Source organism: Oryx dammah, unplaced genomic scaffold (assembly GCF_014754425.2).
Source record: "Oryx dammah isolate SB20612 unplaced genomic scaffold, SCBI_Odam_1.1 HiC_scaffold_4, whole genome shotgun sequence".
NCBI lineage: Eukaryota > Metazoa > Chordata > Mammalia > Artiodactyla > Bovidae > Oryx > Oryx dammah.
Genome location: NW_024070188.1, coordinates 63,575,926 through 63,592,943, shown reverse-complemented (window position 1 = coordinate 63,592,943; position 17,018 = coordinate 63,575,926).

The following is a 17,018-nucleotide window of genomic DNA, read 5'->3' as shown; positions in this document are numbered from 1 at the left end:
AAATGTGGGTTGTTCTGATTAACCTCCGTTTGCATCTGTTCCCCTCTGCCCACCCCATCTATTATCTGATCTGTTCTAGCCTGGGATATTGGGCTGGCTTCCCAGCAATGGGAAGTAAGGCAAGAAATTGACAGGGAGAGGAGAGGTTGAGCTGTTTCTCCCCTGCTTCCTTCCTGGTCAGGGGCTATATTTTGATAGTTAATGCACTTCTCTAGGTTGCAGATGACCTCTTCTTCTTCATGGTCCTAGCTCGCATGGTGCTTGGCGAACACTTCCTTCCCCTTGGCCTTTTTTCCAGGTCAGGTTCCATGAGAAACAGACTCCAACATTGTGTCTTTAAGAGGCCTAGTGAGTGAGTGCCCTTGGAGTTGCCACTGGGGGTGGGGAGATGAGGGAAGCAGGACCGGGCAGAATGAGTTAGGATGACCTTGCAGTTGTCAGACGGGGGTGTGCAGGGAAGGGGGGCAAGTGGGCAGATCCTTGTAACTCCAAGTAGACCAGTTATTGGGTGTATTAAAGGACGTCTTCAGTAAGAAGGTTCTTTTACTGGACGATAAGTCCCAAAGAGAGATTTGGCTAATGCTGGTTGGCCACCAGTACTCCCAGCTGCTAAGGTCAGGATGAGGTCAGTCCTGGAGGGGAATCAGGGTGGTGTTCTCCGGATACCCCTCAAACCCAGGTGACCCAAAGACTAGTCCCTGGGGGTTTTGACATCCATTGTTGCCTCTCTTAATCTGCTCACACCTCTGTAATATTGTCTTTTGATTCAGTTCTCTTAATTGAACTATCTGAGGTTGATTTATTTCCTTTTAGAGCCATGACTAATATAGATATTTATTTTAAAATAACCTGAATATATAAATACAAACTCTCATGTATTCAGGGAGTACAGTACCTGATACTAAAGCAGACCCTATCTGGTTGGGGAGATGAGGGCAGGCTTAGTCAAGGAAGTGATGTGAGCGAGCATCTGAAGGGGGCGCCAAGGTAACTATGAAGAAGAGAAGAGGTAGGGGAGGGGAAAGGAAGGCGAGATCTTTAACTGAAGAAAACTTTGAGCTTGTACATCCAACCCACCCGACTAACAGGTAAGGACTCTCAGGTGTCTTGGAGACTGGAAGCAGGAAATAGAGGCTGGAGAGAAAGGCAGGACCACACCCTCACGGCTTTAAGCCCCTTATTAAGGGTAATCCTAGAGACTTTGGAAAAGCTTTGAAGGTTTTTGGGCCATAATCAGAATTGCATTTGAAGAAGATCTCTCTGGCTAATCAAAGACCAGTGCCATTTTTAATTTGGGGAAAATTACCACTTGCCTGCCATTGTTTGTTAAAAGTGGAAGACTCTTTTGGGTTCATAGAAGTCTCCAAACTGACTAGGGAGAAATTTCTGCTGCTGCTGCTGCTAAGTCGCTTTAGTTGTGTCCGACCCTGTGCGACCCCACAGACGGCAGCCCACCAGGCTCCCCCATCCCTGGGATTCTCCAGGCAAGAACACTGGAGTGGGTTGCCGTTTCCTTCTCCAATGCATGAAAGGGAAGTCGCTCAGTCGTGTCCGATTCTTAGTGACCCTATGGACTGCAGCCTACCAGGCTCCTCCGTCCATGGGATTTTCTAGGCAAGAGTACTGGAGTGGGCTGCCATTGCATTTCTATCAGTTGGCAAATCTGACATATGAACTGCAGTATTTCATGGACAGAATGTTACATGGTACACCCCACTGTGCCTGTTGTTTCTTTTTTACATTATGATAATTTGTTGCTCTTTTCCCTACTGGTAAGTGATACCAAGAGTGTATCAACCATTAGCTTTTTCATACAATAACAATTTGTACTCTATATCAAAAAGTTGGAAAATACTGTATACTCTATCAGGACTTCTGATTTTGATTTCCACTTATTTTTGGAGTCTTTAAAAAGTATAGAAACATCTACTTATTTGGTCCTGGAATTGATTGAATAGGGTTTCTCTTTATTCTCTCTTCAGGTTAATGGAAAAGTGTGAATACAGAGTATTAGTCATGGTTTCATGTACAGATATAGCTAAGACCTCAGGGCTCCTTTCTGCTTTCTCAGTTCTTGTTGAGCAGAGATGGACAGAATCAAGGCAGAGCCTGATCCCTTGCCAAATTTATGAATGGAGAATGCGGGGTGATGGCCACATAGGACCAACCAACAGGAGTGCTGTGACCAGAGCCCAGAACACTTGCCTCACCTAGCGTTTCTATCCTGTTACCCCTCCCAGCAGCCCCTGCCTCCCCCAGAAAGGTCCCAGATTGGGACCTGGGAGTTTAATATGCCATTGCTTTTTGCTTGAAGTAATTCAGGCATGAAGAGTCTCTCAATCTAAATAATTAACCTAAAGATAGTCATCTCATTGGGCTGATATTTTTGAATTGTGTCCCTTAAAAAGGTACATTGAATCCTATCCCCCAGTACCTCAGACTGTGACTGTACTTGGCAGATGTAATATATAAGACAAAGTCTTACTGGAGTGCAGGTGTGCATGCTAAGTTGCTTCAGTCGTGTCTACCTCTTTGTGACTCTATGGACTGTAGCCCACTAGGCTTCTCTGTCCAAGGGATTCTTCAGGCAAGAACACTGGAGTGGGTTGCTATGCCCTCCTCCAGGGCATCATTACAGCCCAGGGATTGAACCCGTGTCTGTCTCCAGCATTGACAGGTGTGTTCTTTACCACTAGCGCCACCTGGGAAGCCCTCTTCCTGGAGTAGGGTGTGCCCTGGGCCCTTAATCCTATATGCCTGGTGTCCTCATAAGATGGGGAGAGGCACAAAAACATGCGGAGAATGTGGCCATGGCAGCAGCAATTGGATTGGTGCATCCACCTCTAAGCAAGGGAACACCAAATGTTGCTGGCAAATACAGAAACTAGAAGAGGCAAGAGAGGATTCTCCTCGACAGGTTCAGAGGGAGCAGGGCCCTACTGACACCTTGATTTCATCTTTCTAGCTTTCGGAACAGTGAGACAATAAAGTTCTGTTGTTTTAAGGCCTCCAGTTTGTAATTTGTTATGGCAGCCTAGGAAACTGTATTAGTTGGTGTCAATTTTTATCATAAACCCTGAGGTAAAGGCCCATATTTATTATCATTTAAGGGTTGAGTCCTTTTTGGTTAAGATTTAAGGACTTCCCATGTGGCTCAGTGGTAAAGAATCCCCTTGCTAATAAAGGAGATGCTGGAGACCTGGGTTTGATCCCTGGGTCGGAGATCCCCTGGAGAAGGAAATGGCAACCCACTCCAGTATTCTTGCCTGGATAATTCCATGGACAGACAAGCCTGGTGGGTTACAGTCCATGGGGTCTCAGAGTCTGACACGACTCAAGCAACTGAGTGTGCACCATTAAAGATAGATTTTAAGTTTTGCCTTTTGGATAATTATCAAGAAGACATAGTTGATGCAGTTTTCTTGCCTTTCTTACTTAGGACATTTCCTTTCGCCATTCACATAATCATGTCATTGTTCTGAGATTTCATATTTGGTGTCCCCTTCTCTAATCGTGACATTCTTGCCTGTTTTTTTTTTTTTCCTGATATTTCTCTGCAGCCACTTTTCAGGGCCAACCCAGGACTGCATGCTTGAAACTCTCCCATGGAACTCAGGCCATTTATTTAATTTGTCCACTGCATTCTTTAATCAACTGGACACTCCAGTCAACATTTTAATGATGATCTTAATTGTAACCTTGATCCCCCTGAAATTCCCACTGTGCTAATTTGCAACCATGTGCTCTGCTTCGGGGCTTCTAGAGTGCAGGGAAAGTTAGATCCATGTACCTCTTACACAAGCCATCCAGTTCACCTAAGCTCTTATTCAGTAATTCTTATATTCACCACTTGTTGAGTTGCTAAGAAACTCCCCACCATTTCCTCTTTCTTATATCCACTCCAAACAGATGATTTTTGCTCTCTCCTTATTGGACACCTAGGCCATCTGGCAACTTCATCTCTATTCTTGATCTCATCCTTCCATACTCAATTCTCTCCAGAATCTTCAATCCCTTGATCACCCACTATTTTTTCTCTTCATAAATTCCTATGCATTTGACTGAAGTAAAAGGAAAACTCACCCCACAGGAGTTTAGCTAGTGCTTCTCAAACTGTAAATACATCTGAATCACCTAGGGAGCTTGTTAAACTAGATTCAGTCAGTCTGAGGCCTGAGATTCTGTAGGTCTAACAAGATCACAGGTGATGCTATTGTTCCTGGTCCCCAGACCACAAGGATTTACTTTAAGTGCCTATATGTGTGTGTTAAGTCGCTTCAGTCGTGTCTGACTCTGCAGTTCTATGGACAGTTGCCTGCCAGGCTCCTCTGTCCATGGGATTCTCCGGGCACAAATGCTGCAGTGGATTGCCAAGTCCTCCTCCAGGGGATCTTCCCAACCCAGGGATCGAACCTGTCTCTTCTGTCTCCTGCATTGGCAGGTGGGTTCTTTACCACTAGTGCCACCTGGGAAGCACTTAAGGGCATACAGGGTCATCCTTATGGGGTAAGTGCAGTATTTGCATGATGGCTTTTATTCTCCAGGGCTGTCTCTCATGGCCTCGAGATCCTGCCACTGTTTCAGACATTCCATCATGATCTGAGTACATTCAAAGGCAGGAGGCAGGGTTTGACCAGAGAGGGGAGAATGAGAGAGCCTTCTTTTTTTCTCGTCTCATCAAGGAGGTGAATATTTCCTGAAGCCTCCCACTTCCCCTTAAAATTTATTGGCTTATAGTTGGGTCACACCTGACCACTGTCAGACCAGGATGGGACAGAAAGATTATGACTTATTTCAGAGGCTGGACATACCAGTACACAAGACGAGTTCTGTCAGCAGCAGAGTGGTGGAGATGGCCCACTGAGGCAGGCAGTGTTATGGTTCTCATAGTGGCATCTTGAGCTAGACCTGGCTTTCAAGCATTTATTTAAGGGAAAAATGTTTTAATATTGCTTCATCTAATTAGTTTTTGAGCATCATTTCATGTTTTCTCTATGAATATTCCAATATCTATTCATGTTCTAACACTGTGAATATACAAAAAAAAAAGCCACTGAACTGTATACCTTAAATAGGTGAATTGTAGGTTGGTGAATTCAGCACGTTATTTCTGGTCCCTTGCACTGGGAGCACCCTAATGGGTGGGAAGGAATCAGCTTTGCTGACTGTACTTTTATTTCTAGCCCATGCTTCACACACAGGCGCTCAGCAAATACTTCTTGTGGCAATCGCACAGTTTAAGTATAAACATCAGGTACGGTATAAGTACCTGATGTTTATACAGTGCTTCATAAATTTCAAAGGATTTTTTTTTTTCAGGGACAGCAGCAGTTCCTTTGTGCCTCAGAACACCTCAAAGGTGGTCAGAGTGGGTGATTATGAGATTATTATTCGTCCCTATTGTGAAAAATGATCAGTTGTACAAGGGAAAAAGACCAAAACCCATTTCTGTTCACTAACTTTCATCTGGAGGGCTCTCTCAGGCCTGTTGGTCTTGCACTCATGTCTCCCAGAGAAAGAGGAGCCACTCTGTAGTACAATCAGCACCGCTCTGGGAGACTGATCCCCAAACTGCAGCCCAACAGCACGGCAATTCGGGTCACTTGAGGGGCAGAAACCAAAGAACCGAGATCCCTTTGCTGAGCAAACATCGCGATGAGGCCAGCGGGGTTTTGGCTTCGGGGTACTGGACTCCGAAAACGCTTCTAAGCAGAAGGTTTGAGTTAGTGGGGTGTTCAATGGCCATGACCTCAATAGCATTTAACTAAACGTCTCCCAGGTACATAATTCAGGGTTCTAGGTTCTGATCCGCCCCTTATCCCCTTGCGTTCCCCACTTTCCCAACACACACACACACACACACACACACATATGCCTGGGGGAAGAAACCCAGGTTCGGCACATTTCAGCCAGGACCTTTCCAGATGGAAGGGAGGGAGGCAAGGGAGGAGCCATCTTGCCAACAAACACTTGAAGCCCCCCTGCAAAAAGAAGTCCTTAGAGTCCTCCTCCTCCCCCTAATTAGGAGGCGCGCACTCCTTGTCTGTTACAAAACCACTAGCCACTGGACGATCTAACGATGTCCTCATTTAGATCCACCACAGCAGCCCGGAAGCCCTGGCCGCTTTCCAGTGGGGGGACTGGAGAACTCCTGGGGACCCACAGAGGCCCCGGGGTGTCCCCGCGGGGGTGGGGGTGCGCTGACCTGGGCCTCGCGGGCAGGAGCGCAGGTGAGCAGCCGCAGCTGGGCTTGCCGCCTCCGACCCCGCGGGGCCCACCCCTCCCCGCACTGGGCCGGGGGCGGTCGAAGGCTCTGTCCAGCCGCCGGGAGGCTCTGGCGGAAAGTGTGGCAGAGACATCGGAGACCCGGGACCCGGCGACAGTGCCCGGCCGGCCAGGGTGCGCCCAGGCGCGGGGCCACCACCTCCCCGCGGGCGCCGGGCGCGGCGGCCGCGGGAGCCGCAGGTGGTTCCCCGGGCCGGCCCTTTTCTCCTCCCCCTTTCCTTTCTCTCGCCTCCCCTCCCTCTTGCCCGGTGTCGGCGGCACTTCCCCCGCTTCCTCCTCCCTCTCCAATCGGGAGGGAGGGAAGGAGCCGCCGGCTCTTTCCTGCCTCCCTGCAAACTTCAGCGGGACTCGCGTCTCCAACTCGCCGCCGCGCCCCCAGCTCGGGAGCTGCTCCTCGTACTTCCTCTGGCCGCGCGGCTCGGGAGCCCCGGCGGCTGGAAGGTCGCCGCCGGGCGCCAGGCGGCCGCCGCTCGGACCCCCCGGAGCCCTTCGCCGCGGCTCCCCGGGCGGCCGCCTCTCCCTTCTTCGCCGTCCGCCCGTCGGTCCGTCCCGCCCGCTCGCCTCGCTGCTCCCCGGCGGGCAGGAGCTCCGCCGGCCCTCAGCGCCCCGCCGCCGCCCGGGCTTTTCTTTGTGTTGGATGCGGACTCGCGCCCCGCGCAGACTGGGGCTGGACTGAGCGCCGCGCTCCCGCGCCGCCCCCCGGCCATGCCCTTCCACCAGAGGACCGTGGAGCCCGCGCGGCTGCGCCGGCCCGAGGCGGCCGGGGCGGCGGACGCGCCGCTCTTCCGCTCGCTGGAGCAGGTCAGCTCGCACGCCCTGGTCTGCCTGCTAGCACAGCTCGCCGACGTGTCGCGCTGCGCCGGGGACATCTTCGGCGAGCTCGAGGGCCAGGCGGCTGCCCTGGGCCGCCGCACCGCCGCTCTGCACCGCCGCCTCGACGCCCTGCACGCCGCCACCGCGCGCCTGGACCACCGCCGAGTGAAAATCCGTGAGTGGAGGGAGGCTCGGGGGAAGGGAACGAGGCGGGGAGGCGCCGGGCTGGCTGCTCCCTCTCGCCCCCTGGCGGCTCCGGGCCGGCTCTCGGGAGTCCGCGCTGAGCCTCGGAGCAGCCCGCGCGAGGGTCGGGCTCCCGAGTGGGGATGGCGTGATCCGAGACCCGGTGGCCGTGCAGGTGGCGGGCGCGCGCGGCGCTCTCGGGTTCCGAAGGTTGCTGGCCGCCTCGATGGAGTGGGCGCCCTGATGGCTTTGGGCAGTCCGTCTGTCCGGTCCTTCTCTCTGTGTGGGAGGCTGAGAGGAGCCCCTGGGGCGCTGTCGGCAGAGGAGGAGCCAAGGTCGTGGGAAAAGGGTCAGAGGAAGGTAGCCTGTTGGAGGAGCCAGGGTACTGGATGGGTATGGATTTATGATGATTCTAATCCTCGAGACTTCAAGAGGATCCGTTTGTGAAAATCTCAAAGGTTCTCAGAGAATGTTGGGGCTGCCGGTCACTTCTCTGACCCGGTGCCCTTAAAAATAAAAGTATGCTTTTAGTTCAGGGTTTTCTCTTTTGGTGCTAATTCTTGCCGACCCCTAACCGCTTCGCCGACCAGTTCTTTGTAATTCAGGGGTCCTTGACTTTGTACTGAGACTCAAAATTCCAATCGTCCTTGTCTGACCTCCTCCAACCCTGAAAATCAACTATCTGTCCCTAGGTAGTGATCTCTTCATGCAAGCATTTCAGTTCAGTAGCTTAACTAGCTCTAGTGAATGAAGTAACTGGAGTTTCCTGCTGGCCCAAAATAGAGAAACTTTAAGTGTGATGTTTGTGTGGTTTCTCTCCTTTTGGTAGGTGGACTTGATCATAATCCTAAACGTGAAGAGTAAAGTGGAGATGGATTGCAGGGTGGGAGGGGAGGTGTAACACACGGCCTAGATTTCAGCAGCTCAGGATGAAATACTGTGTCTCTTCGAATCACTTCATATGCAGTCTTGAATAGCTGGTTTTAATTTTTTTTTCTTCTTCCTAGAGAAGCTTAACTGTATTTTACCAGCTTACAACTGGAAGAGTTCGTTTTTAGTACTTTAATACCAGTGAGATTGCTTGTTGTCATACATCTTTCTCCAAGTTGTGAAGTTACCACATAATGGTTTTACATTTTACAGTTCATCTCTTTGATATTGCTGTCAACACATCCTTATAAGTTGTGGGCTCTTCCCACCCAGGGAGAGTTCCCTGTATCCCAACCCTACCCTCTAAAAAAAAAGGTCAGAGAAGAAGAAAAATCAGTCTCAAAATTGTTGGACTTAAGTAGAATATATCTACTTAAAGTGAATAATGACCTCATGCATTAGGATATATTGTCTTAGTAGAAACTTCTGGTCATCCCATAATCACGAGTTGCTTCTATACCTTTACCATGTAGTGTCTGTGTAGGTGAAGGAGAATTTCACCCTTGAGGAATGCTATGATGAGGCAGATCTGATTGCTAGGTGAACTGATCTATTGTGGGAATTGAAAGACTAGAAAAAACTCCCTGAAGGTTCAGAATTCCCTCTTTAGACAGTTTTGTTTTACATTTAAATGTATCACTTTTCTCTCTTTTCATAGATATGCACCAATAGCTAAGATTTGCAGCCAAATCCCGGCCCGCCCCAATTCCCTGAGTTAACTAAGGTCATCCTAATTGGTGATGAAAATAACTCTTTTTAAAACTTTTCACAAGTTTCTTTGAATCTTTGATTTCATCCCAGAAAACCTGGCTCATCTTTTTTTTTTTTTTTAATGATGGAGATATAAGGTTTTTATTGAATATAATTATGTCTGAGAGTAGAAGTACAAATGTAGAGAAGAAATCTGAACTATAAACGTGTTTCTGTGGTTTTTTTTACCTTCACACACTTAACTTTTTTATATGCTAAAATGAGTTGAAACATTATGCATTCATCTTATTTAGACTCAGGTAAGATTTTTCTTCTTTTTTAAAATGTCTTATTTCTGTGTAAAAGCTACATTTTGAAGTAATTTTGGTCCCTTTTTAGTCAGGTGTAGAGAATAACATGTTCCATTAGAATGGAGGCACAGACATTTAGACTTGGAACCGACTGTAAAGGTCATCTCTTTCATTAACGCTTAACATGGGAGTCCAAGAGAGTCGACGTGATTAAGGCCAGGTTAGGTGGTGGGCTAATGGCACAGGCAGGCCTCGAACCCAGACCTTCCGACTGGCTCACCTGCTGACCCATTGCATATATCCCATCCCTCTTAGGGTCATGTGGGAATGGGGAACAGTTTAGATACATTTCATAAACAGTCCCAAGGATAATGATGACTGTTAATTTCATCCTTCTTGTCAGATAAACCTTGTGATGAGTCTCCCAAGGAGCAAGTAACAACTAACAGTTGATCAGGAGCCAGAGTGTAGCAGTGGTGTGTGTATATTTCATGGCCTGATGGGTCTCTACATATCAGAGGTGTGAGCGAACTCTTGAAAAAATGGATTCACGTTATCTTTTCAATATAGAACCAGCATTTTAGTCCTGTGGGCCAGTCCACTGCCTCAATAATTGTGAGAAGTCAAGTTTGCCATTCCTCACAGTCTCATAGGTAGTCATCCAAAATAATTTTTTGTCATGATTGGGGAGAACACACTTGACTTTTTTCCTCCTGCTTATCCTTACAGACTCTCCTAATGCTTCCTCTGACACTACCAGGTTGGAGAGAGAGCTCCCATGGTATCCAGTATGGACATCTCTTTTATACCTCTGTCCCCACATTTACCAGTATGGGCTGAAATCTATTCATTTCGGTTCCCTTCTGCTAGATAGCCAGCTCCTAGGGTCAAGGGTGGCTGTATCTTTGTGTTTTAAAGTTTAAAACAGTGTCTGGAATGCACTACCTCAGTTGACATTTGAACTGAACTAATATTTAGTTTCTTAGTGCTCAGTGTCAGCAAGAATCATTACAAAACCTTTGGGAGGGACTGGTATACTGACTGCTGCAAGTCTGCAGAACGAGACAATTACTCTAAAAGCAAATGAAAAAGTAAACTCTCTACCTCTTTAAGGTTATGAGCTTAACCATCAGAAAACTTCTTCCCATAGAAGTCAAATGTCATTAATTTTGCTGACAAAATAAGTTCCCATTGAAAATCGTGACAGTGGCCAGAAATGTGGATGGTTACATCTTGGCTCTGTAAACAATCAGAACAGACTTTTCTTTGCAGAAATCAGTATACACTCAACCTCACAGCCCTGTTTTATTTTTAAACCCTGTGTGATTTGTTTCTTTTTATAATTAGTAATAACATTACACTATGTAGCACTTTTATAATTGAAAGAGTGTTTTTCACATCCATTATTTGATTCAAAACCTGTTGAGGTAGGAGGGACAGGTTGTAGTGTCTGTTTTACAGACAAAGAAATGGAAGTTCTGGAATTAGTAAGAGGTATATACAGACAGACAAACGAGTCTTCTGATTTTAGTCCCAAACTTCACCTTAACAGTGCTTCCTGGGTGAATACAAAATGTAATTGTTGAAACAGAATAGGAAAAAAGATGATTTGTTGGCTTTTTTCCCCTTACAGTTCCAGAAAAGTAGATTGTTCTCCCCCTCAGAAGATTCTAGAAGTGTTCTAAGTTCAGGGAGGTTTGCTGTGTTGCACAACTCTAGGGCGCACCATTCATACCTTAGTATTTGTTAGCCGTGCTTCCATGGGGTAGGTGTGGTTCTCAGCATGTGCACCCACACGTGACAGCCTTGGTAGAATGTATACAGTTTTTGTAGGTGAGATAAGTGGTGGTCAAGATAGCTAGCCAGCAGAAAGATTGTATGAGCACTATTTTTACATAAACAAGTTTGGATGTGTAGTGTCTGTATTAGGCAGACGCTGTAGCCTAATCACTTTATGGGTGATGCATGTTGTCCTACCTCACAATGACTGTTCCCCTGACCCATCCAGAGGGTTGCCTGGTCCTGATGTTAGAACATCTTTTCTTCTTCCTCAGAATGAACCTTTCATTTAGGGCGCTTGTCAATTCAGAAGACAGAGTAGAGACTTGACTGCACTTTTAAGAGCAGGTTGTGTGATGGTTTTTTGGGCCTGCATGCCTGCTGATTAATGTTTGTTATTTCTGGTGAAATTGGCATTAGACTTGCTTTCATTGAAACATTCCACATACTAGGGAGGATGTTGGTGTGGAAATGAAGTCTCCACCCACCTCTAATCCCTGGATGGTCCCTAAATGTATTAATAGAAACTGACAGCTGAGTGACCAGATTGTACCTCAGGTTAAGGAGACTGCATGAGATGAAGCAGTGTTCCCCATACTAGCCAGACCTTAAGAACTGCCTGGAACTCTCATTAAAGTTACGAATTCCCAGACCCTTCCAAAGCCTGTTGAGCCAGAGTCTCCAGTATTTTAACAAGTACCCCTGTGTTCTTAGAGCACGGGGAGGAGTGTTAAAATGGATGGGGACGCTCATTGGATTCAGAATCCTGAGACTTGAGTCCGACTTCACCTCTGCCATTTTCTAATGCATATTGGAGCAATTTATTCAAAACCTCCTTTCCTTGTTTGTAAAATAGAGACATTGACTAAAATAGCCCCTATGGGCCTTTCCAGTTTTGGCATTTTGTGATTCTAATGAGGGGTTCAGTTCAGTTCAGCCACTCCATCGTGTCTGACTCTTTGCGACCCCATGGACTGCAGCACACTAGGCCTCCCTGTCCATCGCCAGCTCCTGGAGTTTACTCAAACTCATGTCCATCGAGTCAGTGATGCCATCCAACCATCTCATCCTCTGTCATCCCTTTCTCCTCCCATCCTCAATCTTTCCCAGCATCAGGGTCTTTTCAAATGAATCAGTTCTTTGCATCAGGTGGCCAAAGGATTTGAGTTTCAGCTTCAGCATCAGTCCTTCCATTGAACATTCAGGACTGATTTCCTTTAGGATGGACTGGTTGGATCTCCTTGCGGTCCAAGGGACTCTCAATAGTCTTCTCCAACACCACAGTTCAAAAGCATCAATTCTTCTGCCCTCAGCGTTCTTTATAGTCCAACTCTCACATCCATACATGACCATAGCTTTGACTAGATGGACCTTTGTTGGCAAAGTAAAGTAAAAATAAAGTCGCTCAGTTGGGTCCGACTCTTGGCGACCCCATGGACACCAGGCTCCTCCGTCCATGGGATTTTCTAGGCAAGAGTACTGGAGTGGGTTACCTTTTCCTTCTCCAGGGTACTTCCTGACCCAGGGGTCGAACCTAGGTCTACCTGCATTGTAGACAGACGCTTTTTTACCGTCTGAGCCACCAGGGAAGTAAGGTCTCTGCTTTTTAATATGCTGTCTAAGTTGATCATAACATTTCTTCCAAGGAGCAAGCGTCTTTCAGTTTCATGGTTGCAGTCACCATCTGCAGTGATTTTGGAGCCGACAAAATAAAGTCTGTCACTGTTTCCATTGTTTCCCCACCTATTTGCCATGAAGCGATGGGACCAGATGCCATAATCTTAGTTTTCTGAATGCTGAGCTTTAAGCCAACTTTTGATAACAGTGGTATCTCAGATGATTTTGTACATGCAACTTTGATCAGTATTCTCTCTCTGATTCTTAGCACTTGTTCTGAAGTAAATTCTTTGTGACCATACAGACTCTTTCCACTCACATCTTACACACATGGAGTGCGTGTAGTGTTGCATCTTGAGGGGTTCGTCATTTTCCAAACAGATCAGGCAGGTACTTGTTTCAGATCTGTGTATATCCTGCCCACAGCCCATTCATAGCTTCCTCTTCCTCTTTGTAAAGTGTTAACAGTTTGGAAAGAGAATTGTTTAAATGCAATCGCCATATGTTAGATTTCTAAAAAAGAGAGTTATTTTTGAAAAAATATTATGAGCCTATATGGTTTAAGCCAAAACATCAATCTACTCTTTGACATCTGGGTATTGAAACTATAATTATTTGGTTTAGGTAGAAATGATTTATTTAGTAATTACCTAGTTTTTCCTCTGTATAAGAGGAGGAGCCAATATTAAAATTTCATTTGTATGTATTAGGATTGGGACTAACGAATGAGAAAACTTACACAATGAAAGAGAAGCCTTTGAGAGTCTTAATATTTTGAAAGAAAATTTAGAAACAGAAAACTCATGCAGTATTTTTCTCTGGCTATTATTTTAATGTATTTTAAAAATCACAGTTTAAATGAAAAATAAAATGACTTGCACCTAACTGGGTACCTACTAACTTATTTATTTAGCTCTGTTTCTCCTCAAATTGGTTTATATCCCGGAGTGAATTAATTTTGCAAGGTTTAAAGTTCAAAATCAGCAGGATGGTGCTTTCACATGTTACATTTGTGGTCTGCGATTCTAAAAACGCATGCCTTAGTAGCACGTCAGACAAATGTAGCAAAAGATATAGACCTTCTGTTTCTGAATGAAGGCTCTTCTGAGAAAAGGCCCTGGAGGTCCCAGTCTCAGTCCCTTTCGTTCTGAATTAAATATATCTGTGAGAGTGTTTAGCATCTCTCCAACAACAACAGAAAAGAGATATTGATATCTAGGCAGCAGCACAATTCCAGTTTCTGGGCTGTCTTTTTGGTGATTTGTATTGCCTGATAATGAGGACAGCTGATGTCAGAGTATTTGCTGTAGGCCAGACACTTTACTATGTACAGCAGCTTCATGAGGCAGATATTGTTGTTTGTTTGAAAGATGATGTGGCTAAGGCACAAATAACTTGTCCACATTCACAGCTAATAAGTGACAGAGCTGGGATTTGAACCCAGGCAGACTTGTGTCCAGAGCCTGTCCTAACCATTGCATGGTACTCAGTTCAGTTCAGTCACGTCTGACTCTTGGCGATCCCATGAATTGCAGCACGCCAGGCCTCCCTGTCCATCACCAACTCCCAGAGTTCACTCAAACTCATGTCCATTGAGTCAGTGATGCCATCCAGCCATCTCATCCTCTGTCGTCCCCTTCTCCTCCTGCCCCCAATCCCTCCCAGCATCAGAGTCTTTTCCAATGAGTCAACTCTTCGCATGAGGTGGCCAAAGTATTGGAGTTTCAGCTTTAGCATCATTCCTCCCAAAGAACACCCAGGACTGATCTCCTTTAGGATGGACTGGTTGGATCTCCTTGCAGTCCAAGGGACTCTCAAGAGTCTTCTCCAACACCACAGTTCAAAAGCATCAATTCTTCGGCTCTCAGCTTTCTTCACAGTCCATGGTATTATCTCTCCTCAAATCATGACATTCTGTACTCAGATGAGGGAAACTGATGCCAAGAGGATATGACAAAAGCCTGTCAAATATCGGAGGTGGGGGGGAGTTATAAGTCTTTTGGCCTTCTCCCTTTTCCTTCTCTTCGTTTTGAAACCTCTCAAACTATTATCAGATAGCCAAGAAATTGGAGATATGCCTCTGAAGTACTTAGCACAGTGCCCACACACAGCTAATGTGTGTTTAATCTTTGCTGTTGTTTTGATGACAGTGATGGCTGAGTTAGCATGTGGGTGCACGTAGATGTCCATGTACTACCTCAGGTGGCTGTTCACTGAACCTGAGAAGATAAAGCTTGGGTCAGAGATAAATACACAGCTACTTCCCATCTGAAAACCAGAGAGTTCTGCCCAGGATCTTAAAGTACATGTAGTTCCTGACAGGAATGTGTGAAGGGTGGTGGTTTCTTTCTGCCTTACAGGGGTTTGGCTTGTGGGGCTGGGGATGGGAGAGGGTTGGGGATCGGGGAAGCAAGCCCTTCTCCTGGAGCCTTTGTGCAAATGTTTGGGGGCCCTGTGCACCTCCATTTCCTCTCTTCTCTTTGTAGGAACTGCAGACCCAACTGAGCTCCCACTCACTGGGTTCTTAGCTCTAAGTGTGGATACTCAGGAGCTCAGTCATGTCTGACTCTTTATGACCCCACGGATTGTAGCCCGCCAGGCTCCTTTGTCCAGGAATACTGGGGTGGTTTGCCATTTTCTTCTCCAGGGGATCTTCTCCCCACAGGGATCAAACCAATGTCTCTTGTGTCTCCTGCATCAGCAGGCAGATTCTTTACCACTGCACCTCCTGGGAAGCTCTAAGAACATCTCCTTTATCTCAGTTGCCCAGGGAGCTGTCAGAGCCTAAACCCTGCTCTTACCTGATTGCACGTCCCCATTCAGAACTTGAGGGGCTCTGTTCAGATCTCAGCATTCCCTGAGCACCTTTGGGTGCAGAACAGTTGTTAGCACTATTTCATTCATCTGGTGTTTCCCACATATTCTGAGTCATCAGAGGCACAGGGACCTGTTTAAAAACAGATTCACAGAGATTCTGGAGACTCTGAGTCAGCAAGTCTGGGGTGAGGCCAGGAACACGCCTGCCTGACAAGTACCCCCGGGTGACTCTGATTAACCAGAGTTTTGGAAACACCAGTCTGTGTTGTGGGTTAGGAACCTGGTCCATTGAAGATGGTGGGATAGTCCGTACATGAGGTGTGTTTGGGGTTATTCTGTTAGTGCTGAGTTGCGAGGGGTACAAGGGAAATAGGGTCCTTATTCAGGTAGTTTACCACTTTGTGTGAATGATCTGATACGCAAGTAAATATTAAGGAATGGAATTAACCATTATTGATAACATTATGCCTAGAAGGAAAATCTGTTCTGATTTCCAAATTACCAATTTAAATTGGTATCTAACTTAGAAAACCTGCCTGTAAGTTTGAAGGACAGTGGCACTCCTATACATGTAAAATACTGATTTTAGGTGTTTTTAGCTTGCTTCGTCTAAAAATTATATTTTAAAACACAAATATAAACCCTTCTGGAATAAGATTTTATTCACACCACCCTCCCGCCCCTCCGTGAGATGGTAGAAATTTTCTTCCATTCGTATTCTTCTATTTTCATTTATTCTTCTGATTTGTTTCACAAGACATTATCTCCCCTCCCCCCAAAGAAAAACAATGTCTAGCTTGAGGAGAACAGATAAGTTTGAGGTTATTCCTACAGGGAAATCCCTTTGTTCTTTCTTCTACTTTTTACCCATTCTGATTAAAAGCTGGGAAAGTACTGTGTGAAGGACTGTGTAGTAACTGACTGATTAACATGGCAGTAACACATGGTATTGCTTCAGCAATACGTGAACCGTGAACTCCCTGATGTTCAAGCTGGTTTTAGAAAAGGGAGAGGAACCAGAGATCAAATTGCCAACATCCGCTGGATCATGGAAAAAGCAAGAGAGTTCCAGAAAAAACATCTACTTCTGCTTTATTGACTAAGCCAAAGCCTTTGACTGTGTGGATCACAATGAACTGTGGAAAATTCTGAAAGAGATGGGAATACCAGACCACCTGACCTTCCTCTTGAGAAATCTGTATGCAGGTCAGGAAGCAACAGTTAGAACTGGGCATGGAACAACAGGCTGATTCCAAATAGGAAAAGGAGTATGTCAAGGCTGTATATTGTCACCCTGCTTCTTTAACTTATATGCAGACTACATCATGAGAAACGCTGGACTGGAAGAAACACAAGCTGGAATCAAGACTTCTGGGAGAAATATCAATAACCTCAGATATGCAGATGACACCACCCTTATGGCAGAAAGTGAAGAGGAACTAAAAAGCCTCTTGATGAAAGTGAAAGAAGAGAGTAAAAGAGTTGGCTTAAAGCTCAACATTCAGAAAACTAAGATCATGGCATCCGGTCCCATCAATCACTTCATGGGAAATAGATGGGGAAACAGTGGAAACAGTGTCAGACTTTATTTTT